Source organism: Herpailurus yagouaroundi, unplaced genomic scaffold (assembly GCF_014898765.1).
Source record: "Herpailurus yagouaroundi ecotype Mexico unplaced genomic scaffold, PumYag 199, whole genome shotgun sequence".
Classification (NCBI taxonomy): Eukaryota; Metazoa; Chordata; class Mammalia; order Carnivora; family Felidae; genus Herpailurus; species Herpailurus yagouaroundi.
In genome coordinates this window covers 12228139-12238719 of record NW_024412430.1, presented here as the reverse complement: position 1 = coordinate 12238719, position 10581 = coordinate 12228139, and the positions used below count along the sequence as shown (strand labels likewise).

General features: G+C 47.9%; 1 long non-coding RNA gene across 2 annotated transcripts in view; it reads left to right on the top strand.

Moving 5' to 3' along the window:
• Positions 1-10581, top strand: part of LOC121013567 (uncharacterized) — a 33683-nt gene that overhangs the window by 16200 nt on the left and 6902 nt on the right. For both annotated transcript variants that reach the window (XR_005782777.1, XR_005782776.1), the window contains one exon: positions 40-131. This is a non-coding gene — a long non-coding RNA (uncharacterized LOC121013567). The remainder of the gene's footprint in view (positions 1-39; positions 132-10581) is intronic.

Genomic DNA, 10581 nt, shown 5'->3' with positions numbered 1-10581 from the left:
TCTCTCTCTCTCTCTCTCTCTCTCTCTCTCTCTCGGCAGAAATGCCAGTCGGGCCTTCATGGGATTGTGTTGCTGACTTCAGGAATGTTTGGACTAGGCTGGATTGGCCAAAACATGACATGTTCTGAGAGGTGAGTGCACCTTGTTAGGAAAGGGGAGTGTCCACATCACTTAGAGTCAATGGGGCTTGAACAGGACACAGAGAATGAGGTCAGGGACAGATCAAGGACAGATGCCTGAGGAGAGTGAGGCCACAGAGTTCAGGATCCAGATACCATCACCACATCGAGCACCTCAGCGACTCCTGTGCATGGCCAGCAGGTATGGAGTGAGTTCAAGGCTCAAAGCCAGGCCAGGCTGGTTTTAAGTCTTGAGGCTGGTGTGTATGTGAGTGGAGTCCAAGCTTCAGGGAGATGGGGTTTGAGGGGAACCACCACACCCAGCTTACTCCAAGGATCAACTCTAGCAGCCTTTGGAGGACTCTGAAAAAGCTCTCAGTGGATTCGTTTTTGGTGAAAACTGTTTGGTAGAATTAAAGCAGGTTGGCTAGTTGGCTGCCTCTGCCCCAGAAGCCCTGTGCTAGGGAGCGAGCTGGTCTCCTTGACTCCCAGCGGTATGATTTTCTGGGGCATCCGACTGGTTGATTTGCAGTGACGTGTATCTCCCTGTGGCCAAAGGGCCTTGCTTAGGTTTGAATCAAAGGATGTTAAAGCTGAAAGAAATCTAAAAAAATCTTCTAGTTGAGGGCTGGCAAACTGGATTCATTGTGAAGGTCGTCTCTGACAGTTGGTAGGAGCTGCTGAGAGCACGGGGTGGGGTAAGACCCTTGAGTCTCGCCTAGATGAGAAAAGAACCATGGTCTAATTACTGGCGAAGTAGATGCAAGAAACACGGCTTTGCCAGGAATGGAAGGAAGTTACGCTAAGGGTGTGGGGAAGAAAGATCAGACCGTCATAGACGTGGCAGGATGCAGGTGTCCCAGCAAAGTTGGTAGGAGAAGTGAACAAATAGGCAGGGCTAGAAAAAGGATCCATAGCAATGTAAAATACCATAGCTTTCATCTGAGGGACTTTCCTGTTAGGTCTCCACCTCCCCCCCCCCATGACCCTGCTCTCAGCTGGTGAACTCCCAACACAAAATCACCTGCTCTCTGGGGTTTGTGCTTGCCTCCTGCCTTAGTCGGTTTGAGCCGCTGAAACACAGTAGGTGGTGTAGCTTATCAGATGTGTATTTCTCACAGTTCTGGTGGCTGGGAATTCCAAGATCAAGGTGGATTCAATGTCTGGTGAGTGTTCTCATGCTGGTTCATAGACCATCCTCTTCTCGCCGCTTCATATGGCGGAGGGAGCTCTCGGGGGTCTCCTGTAAGAACACTAATCCCGTGCATGATGGCTCGGCCCTCATGAGCTCCCCAAAGCCCCGCTTCCTAATGCCATTTCGTTGGGGGTTAGGTTCCAACAAATGACCCTCCTGACCTTATGATGCAGAGTGGCAGGAAGTGCCCAGGTTTTACTCCCTGGCATGGGGAAAGGGTGGAGGCGGGCCTGAGGGACAAGAGGGCAGTTCTTTGGGACAACTGGTGTATAATCGGTTGGACCATCTGTGAAGTTCAAGGCCATGCGACTCTTACTGTTTATTGAGCTTTGCCCTTGTTTGCCAACAATGGTACAGGGATTCAACTTCCTCTGATCTTCCTGAGCCCCCTCCCCCACCATCTCCCCTGGGTTCCACCTGCCGCATTTCCTGTTACTGAATGTCGGTTTGTTTTTAAATCTCATGCAGATTCACTTTCCAAGACCTGCCTGCCCCCACCACACTGCGGACCCTGAAGTTAATTTTCAGATAGACAATCTGGAACTACCTTTGCATTCATTCAAAAAGAGGACCAGGTCGGCTTCCAGTCCTTTGTAGAACTGTCACATTACGCCTTGTTTTCAGCCAGGTTGCTGCGCTCCAAGGATAGAAAAATAAATCCGGTAATAGAAATAGCAGTCTTTTTTAAAAAAATGTTTTTTATCTATTTTTGAGAGAGAGTGGGGGAGGAGCAGACAGAGGATCTTAAGCAGGCTCGGTGCTGACATGGGGCTTGAACTCATGAACCACGAGATCCTGACCTGAGCTGAAATCAAGAGTCGGATGCTGAACCGACTGAGCCACCCAGGCGCCCCTAAAAATAACAGTCTTAATAACTCACACTTATTTATCATGTATCAGCTACTATCTAAACCTTTAAATATAATTCGAACATAACTTTCACTAAGATATATAATGTATATACTTGCATATATCATTTCATTCAATCTTTACGATAACCCTTTGGGGCCAGGACTATTGTTAACTCTAATCTACTGAGCCTCGGGCCCATTAAGTAGCCAAAGGTTGCGTAGTTTGTAAGCAATGGGGTTCAAAGTGGAGCCCTGTTCTGAGAATGTGCACGTTGGGGACGGTATGGTGAAGTCAGTGTGGCCATAGGAGAAATGAGGAGAATTGATAGGAAGAAGCTTATACTTACAGGTCTTAGAGAGGAGGGGGGGTCACTCACTGCATGCCGCACAGAATCATGGGACAACCAGCAGGGTCATCTGGGGGCAGAAGACAGGAGCAAGGGGAGAATGTAGGGCATATCTTTTTTGTTTTTAATGTTTGTTTATTTGTGCAAAGGAGAGAGAGAGAATCCCAACCAGGCAGCGTATTGTCAAGTGCAGAGCCTCACATGGGGCTCGAACCCATAAACCATGATCATGACCTGAGCCGAAATCAAGAGTCAGACACTTAACCGACTGAGCCACCCAGGTGTCACTAGGGCCCAGCCTTTACTGGGATTTCTGGTGGACGGGCAAGGCAGGGCACAGTAAGCAGTTTGGGCCTGGCTAATTTGAATAATTTGGGGGGGCTGTTGGGCTCTAGACTGGTCCCCAGGTGTCTGGTACTTGGCCCTGGGACGATTAAGGCAGAGGAATATTGTTTCCTGGGGTGTAAGAGCCACTTCAAGGAAGGACGGCTCTGGGCTGGTTAGTTTGCATTCCAAAGGTTGGGCCCTTTGCTATCACTAAGAATTGGTAGGACCTAGGACAGGCCTAGGCGCTCTCCTTAGTTAGCATGGCTTTTGATGAGGTCAAAACATCATAATATTCAGGAAACAGAAAGTACACACGATACAGACCTCAGTTGTCTGGCTGCAGGTCTGGAGACTAATCTGCCTTCGGTGCGTCCCAGGAGGGTGGCCTGGGTGCGCACACGCTCACGGGGCGGGGGCCTGCTGCCCTATAGACCGTCACAAGCGGCTCGATGGGGCGCTCAGTTGCAGAACGAGGGGAAAGCTTTCTAACCGGGACTGAAGATTTTTGGAGCCCACCCGGAGCTCCAGCAGGCAGATGTTGGCAGGTAAAGGAAGGGCATTCTGGGCAGACTAGCGCCTCCGGGTCTGGGTCAGGGAAGGGCTGAGAGGCCTGGAGAGTGTTACAGGGGGTGAGGAGGCAGAGAGAAGCCTGTGGGCTGGGGTAGGGGTAGGGGGTAGGGGGCTGTCACTGAATGCCAGGTTAAAGAGTTTTAGTTTGTTCTGCTGGTCAGGAGGAATAATGCAAGAATGGCACACCCGGAAGGGGCACGAGCGAGAAACCTGGTTCATGCTTCTGGTTTCATACAGGGGGAAACCGAGGCCCAGGGTCACACGGGTGACAAATGGCCACCGTTGCGAATCCGTGTACAGGACAGAGTTTGAGGACCAGGCGGGCCCCTGTGATGACCACTAGTGGGCAGGAACTGGGGACCCCTGGGGGATCCAGACTGGGGCCAGGAGGCTCATGGGACACCATTTGGAACTAAGGAAAGAAACTGAGGCAGGAGCTGTGTCGTACCTGGTTGTATAAGGACAGTGAAGGCAGAGGCCCTGGCGGCACAGCCGGGGAAGACGAGACAAGAGACGGAAGAGACTGAGAGCATGTGGCCCCAGAGAAGCCAAGATTTAAAGGAAGGCTCGAGGAATTTCAGAGTTTGAGCTGGTGGCTCTCATTGGTGCAGAACACCTGACTGCCAGGGGTTGAGGGGAGGAGGGAGGAGACCACACAGGGTGGGGGGGCGCAGACAGAGATCTCCGGGTGTTGGCGGGAGTCCGAGAGGAGAGGGAGCCCATGGAGGGAGAGGCAAGTTCAGGACTGTGTCTTCAGGAGGGAGAAGTGAGTCTTGTTCGGTTTGGGGGAATGAGCTCATCTTGCATAATGGGGTTAAAGTTTTCTTTTGCCTTCATCCCTGATTCTTCCTGTCTTTTATCTTTGAAACAGGGATCAGAAAGAATTTGTCGTAGGTTTATGAGGATTAATGGGAAAATGCACTGGGTAATGCTGAGTACGGTGCCTGAAACATTAGAAACACGTTAGTTAACACAGGGTAGTCATTTTTAATATTTTATTGCTGCACATTCATGAAGGGCTCACTCCAGAATCTTGAGAAAAACACTGCTTACCTTTTAAATCCTGGTATCTTACGTTTATCACTTTACGGGGGTACGGTTGATAAATAGGATTTCACATGTTTTGAAAGATTGGGCTGGAAAGAGGCCCCAAGAAGCATCCTTTTTATCGCTCCTGTACATGTGGAAATTATACATTTTAATAATTAAGGGCTACTGTTTGAGCCAAATTCCCTCCTCATCGGCGTTGGTGGGAGTTTCCCTCTTGGGAGAGAGAATTTGGTTTTGGACTTAGTACTCACATCTGCAAAAGGAGTTGAGAGGAGCTGGGACAGGACATTTTCTGATAAGCAATTTGTTTTTGTTTCTGTTTTTGTTTGTTTGTTTGTTTTGATCTGTAATCTGTAATCCAAGATTAGGGTAACTTTTGTTATTTATTAAAAAAAAAAATACTTGTCCATAGGCTGGAATGATCTTGTTCAAGCAAGGATAAATCAGAGATGACAGACGTTTCTATTGGAGTCGTCCTTCTCTGTGCTTTTTGTTGCAAACTCCATGTAAAAGGGCTGAAAAAAGGGGGTAGGAGTGAGGTATGGTCAGGAAACCAAAGGACAAACTCTTTTTCTTTTTAAGGAAGACACCTGTGATGCCAGCTAGTGAGCTCGGCCACATGGGGCGGAAAGGAATTAGTTACAGTCCTAAAAGAGGGATAAATGCATCTGGTGTCAGATTAACTCCAACAAACAGCCTTGCTTCGTCCCAAATGCTCTGACTCAAAAGCATGCTGATTTCAGCGCGAGAAACAGATGCGTGAAGACGACGTCTCCATAAGCATAGTGTGGTCGTGCATCTTAGGTGAACATAAAGCAACATCAGTAGGGCTTAAAAACACGATGGGGAGTGCAAGGATAAGAAAAAAAAAAAGACTTATGATAGGGTGCTGTTATTTAATTTAAAGCCACACATGCACGTGCGATAGCCCTACCTATTTTTTTAAGAAAAGGGATTTAAAAAATTTCTTTTAATGTTTATTTATTTTTGGGACAGAGACAGAGCATGAGCAGGGGAGGGGCAGAGAGAGAGGGAGGCACAGAAACTGAAGCAGGCTCCAGGCTCTGAGCCGTCAGCCCAGAGCCCCAGCGGGGTCGAACTCATGAACCGCGAGATCATGACCTGAGCCGAAGTCGGTGGCTTAACCGACTGAGCCACCCAGGCGCCCCACCCTACCTATTTCTACAGAGACACATCATTTAAGGACATCTATGTAATGTGTGAGAGAGGTTGCCTACGAGGAAGCGGGGGAGGGGTGTGGGGATCAGAAATAAAAGGAGAATAAAACGTGAGAGGGGCTTTGCACAGACCGATAATGATAACGTGCTGTGGATTCGCTCTGGTTTTATTTTATTATTTTTTTAAACTGTGATTGTAAAAAAGACAACTCTTGTAGCCGGTGGTCTTCTCGTTGTGGCTGGAGAGTCAGTCTGATGCAAAGGTGAAGAAATTTCAAGCAGACGTGCTGTCCTAGTGGCAACGGGTTCGAGGGATTCCTCAGAGCGCTTTGGGACGGCTTCCAGAGGAGAAACCAAGGAACTTTGGTTTCGGCCAAACGTCAGAAGCAGGGCACCGCGTGCAGCGGAACTCCAGGGGGCGCTCGTCACACAAGCAGGATTGGCTTCCTCCTCCGCCTGGGCGAGAACCCTGGGCCGCCTCCTGCTTTTTCGGGGGCTGCTCGGGAGATTTTTACCACTTCTGTTGAGACCTCGTTCTGGTGGAAAAGTTATTTTGTGAGGATGAAAGCAAGCGAGGTGGGAACTACCTCATGGCATTTTTTACATGGAGATATTTCACAGGTGAAACACCTTAAATATTTTGGAACTCAGTTTTTTTATTTTTCTATCCTTAAGATAGAAACCACAGCATGTATATTGGCCCAGGAAAGTTCTTCGAGTGAGTTTGAGCTTTGATCTCCTGTGGACCCTCTTGCTCCCAGGGATTCCCGAAATGTGGTCCTTGGACCGGCAGTACCAATATGGAACTTGTTAGAAGTGCAAATTCTCAGGCCCCACAAGGACCTCTTGAGCCACAAATTCTGGGGTAGGCCCCGGACCATCTGTGGTTTAGCAAGCCGTCCCAACTGGTTCTGAGGCAGTCAGAGTTCTAGAACCACCGATCTAGACCCCTGTTTTGTAAACTTGCGTGTACGGGCTTTCCTTGTTGTAACCCGCCAGCTTTCTTGTAAGCTGAGGAGTTTTTAAAAACTCCTGGGCCAGACCGTAGGCACTTACACCAGAATCTCTAGGAGGTAGGGTCCAGATATCAGTATTTTTTTTTTTTTTTTAATTTTTTTTTTCAACGTTTATTTATTTTTGGGACAGAGAGAGACAGACCATGAACGGGGGAGGGGCAGAGAGAGAGGGAGACACAGAATCGGAAACAGGCTCCAGGCTCTGAGCCATCAGGCCAGAGCCCGACGCGGGGCTCGAACTCGCGGACCGCGAGATCGTGACCTGGCTGAAGTCGGACGCTTAACCGACTGCGCCACCCAGGCGCCCCCAGATATCAGTATTTTTTAAGTTTCCCCAGATGGTTCGAGTGTGCTGCTGAATTAGAGAACTATTGGTCTACACCTCTCAGGGCTTCTCAACCCTTAACGCTCACTTGGATCAGCTAAGATCGTGATAAAATGCAAGTTCTGATTGAGTAGGCCTGGGGTGGGGCCCAAGCTTGTGCGTTTTTTATAAGCTTCCAGGGTATACCGGATGCTTCTAGATTGTCATCCACGCTTGGAGAAACAAGGATCTAGGGAGCAGAGGAAAGGGCATTAACTGAGAGTTAGTAGATCCGGTGTTTGAAGGTGGAGGAGGGAGGACAGTCTTCCCACTGAGATGGCACTTTGAGACCAGAGGACAAAGCAGGCGACTCCATAGGGCACACACAGGGTTTTGTTCTGGATAACTTACTCAGAGGGAGGGTGGGGCCGGTGACAACCCAGAGCTATACCACTGTTCTCCACAAAGACTGGACCTTGGTCCACAGATTTTATAGGACAAGGAGACCTGCAGAAGGGAAGGGTAGTGGGTGCACAGGGTTTACGTGCACCTAATTGTGATCTGTGGCACCATCTCTGTGTCAGGAAGAGGCAAGGCTGTGTTATTTTTAACAAATTTATGGAGGGCCAAAGGAAGACTTCCCACCCCCCATCCCGGCCTTGGTGGGTATTTCTAAGGTATGTACCTTAATCCCCAAGCGGCCCAGAACAAATAGCCCCAAGAAAGGACATGACCAAGACGGAGGGCCAAAGATGGGGTTGGTATGGGGTGCTGGGTGGCTCAGTTGGTTAAGCGTCTGACTCTTGATTTCGGCTCAGGTCGTGATCTCACAGTTTGTGGGATCGAGTCTCACGTCAGGCTCTGTGCTGGCAGCTAGGAGCCTGATTGGGATTCCCCGTCTCCCTCTCTCTCTCTCTCTCTGCACCTCCTCCGCTCATGCTCATGAGTGTCTGCACTCTTTCTCTCTCTCTCTCCCTGAAAATAAATAACCTTAATAAAAAGATGGAGTTGATATTGTCAGCACTCCTGTACCTGGCTTCCCAGTCATGGTTTGCCTTTATCTGGCCGCCATCTTGCTTGGACTGCCACTTGGTTCTCTGGGTAGGTTCTTACCTACCTCAGAGGGATGTTGAGAACACTGAATGAGTAACGCAGAGTTGTTTCCCAAAGTGAGTGCCTGTACCCCATGCATTTAGAGAGAGTGTGGATAAACCTTCAACATTTTAACTCGTTATTATGAGTACCTAGAGCAAATGATCCTGGCCTTCGTTGTATAGTAGCAATAAAGCTACCTTTTAAAAGACACGTCTCTGCACTTAGAAATTGAGACCATTTAAGTAGATAATAGTAGGGGTCATTGACAGCAAAATTATTGAAGGTACGGAATGACTCAAGTTTGGGAAAATGCTGAGAAAGCAGATACAGAAAGAGTAAAGAAGGCTAAAAGAGAGAGAGACAGAGAACCCTTGATATTGGTGGGTGAAATGAGATTACGTGTTAGACCATTTATGGGGTATGGATTCTGCAACACTCATGTTGCACTTGGGGGTGATAGGCTCAGTGTTCAAAAAATATTTATTGAGTGTTTGCTCTGCACTGGATACTCTTGTGGTCACTGGGGAGAGAGACAGAAATTAATCATTCATGGTCCACAAGGAAACTATAGGCGGATAAGAGGTCGTGAAATAAACCAATATGTACTTTTGAATTTAACATTTCATTATAAAATATGAAAAAAAAAAAGGTCTTGCTCACTAACAGCGAGGAAAGCTGTCCCAACACAATATTTCGTTCATGCACAAATCAGAATCAGGGAAAGTCAAAAGTCTCAATTCTGGCCGCTTCTAGTGCATTGGCCACATTTACCAGACATAGGGAGAGGAGCCAGGCTCCCATACATGGGCCAATTTCTTGAACTCAGTAAATGGTCTTTGTGTAGTTAAGTTATAAGGATGCTTTGTGACTCTCCCTGAGGGACAGATGCTCAATAAACCTGAAACAGAAAAGCACTGACTCTGACTCAAAACAAGAATTTCTAAGATTCCTAGAGGAAGAGGCAGGAATGAACCGTAATTCAACCATACCTTATGGCCCTCGGCCTCTGCCCCTGAACATGGGTGGGAATTATTACGTGGCCATTTCCTGTTTTATTTATTTAAGACTTTCGGAACAAATGACTTAACTCCGTCTGGGCTTCAGCGTCCTCACCCAGGAAATTAGAGGACCGGGCAGTCGCCAGATGCTCTTTAGATATGACATCTTAGTATCTGTGATATTAAATTTGAGGGGGGGTTGTCTAATGGAGAATATAAGGGGTGGGAGGAAGGGCACACGGGGGGAAGAGCTTATTAAAAGTCTCGTTAGACACTGAATTCTAAGAATGGCATTTTGTAATAATATATGTGGGCAAGGTTTAGGATCTTACCTGACTATAGCACCTGGTGGAATGGGTGTGTTAAAAATAAAAATGAGATCGAGGTGCCTGGGTGACTCAGTCGGTTAAGCGTCCGACTTTGGCTCAGGTCATGATCTCACAGTTTCTGAGTTGGAGCCCCATGTCGGGCTCTGTGCTGACAGCTCAGAGCCTGGAGCCTGCTTCCGATTCTGTGTCTCCCTCTCTCTTTCTGCCCCTTCCCCACTCACTCTCTGTCTCTGTCTCTGTCTCTCTCTCTCAAAAAGAAATAAGCATTAAAAATTTTTTTTAATTAAAAGAAATGAGACCAAACAAGACTTTATTTGAACTTATTCATAATGCCGATTCTTCTCTTCAATTTGAGCATGTTAAAGCCGTTGAAAATGTGCCCTGAATTGGGTCTGTCTAGGCAAAGTGCAGGTGGAGGCTGTGTCTGATGAATTTAAATAATGTAGCTAATTCAAAGAGTGACTTCCTTCACCAATGCACGTATAGGAATGGACAAAGACAAATTCTCCATTTTTACATTGTAGGGTTTGGGGAATTGAAGTGCAGCCATATTTGCTTACACCTCTCCTCTCTGGCTTTGCTGTAACACAGAGGCATGGGGAGGACTTTTCCAGGCTAACCTCCCTCGCCAAGCCTCCCTCGCCTGTAGCCTACATCTGGAGACAGAGGTCTAAGATTTATCTTCCTTTAACCCAGAAGGAGCCAAAGGGAGGATGCAAGTCTGATGGCTTTGTTCCTCCACGTGGAAAAGAAGCAGACTGGGTGAATGTGTGCATGATCCCTGAGGGGAAAGTGTATTTCTTTTTGACCTGGAAACCCTGCATGCTAGTCAGTTACAAGTTGGAAGAGGCAGTTCCTAAGGTCTGGATTTGTTTGGGTGTTGGGGAGAGCCTTGATTAGAAAGGAAGAAACACTTTATTTATATACACCCGATGGAATGCAGGGTTCCCGGGTCTGTCTTTCCAGGCACCACGAGCCTCCTGATGAAAATCAGTTGTCTCAATTAGGAGTCATTCCTTGTTCCGCAAAACTTGATAATTAACATTTCCTCCCCAGGATTTGCTGGCATCTGTGCGTTCCCTTCAAGTGATGACAGACTAATTGCACTGGCTTCCTGTCACCAGCACAGTCTTCCTGCAGAGACGGTGTGGTGGGTGGGGCTGGGGCTCCGGGAGGGGGAGGGCGGAGAGGTCAGTCTTGGA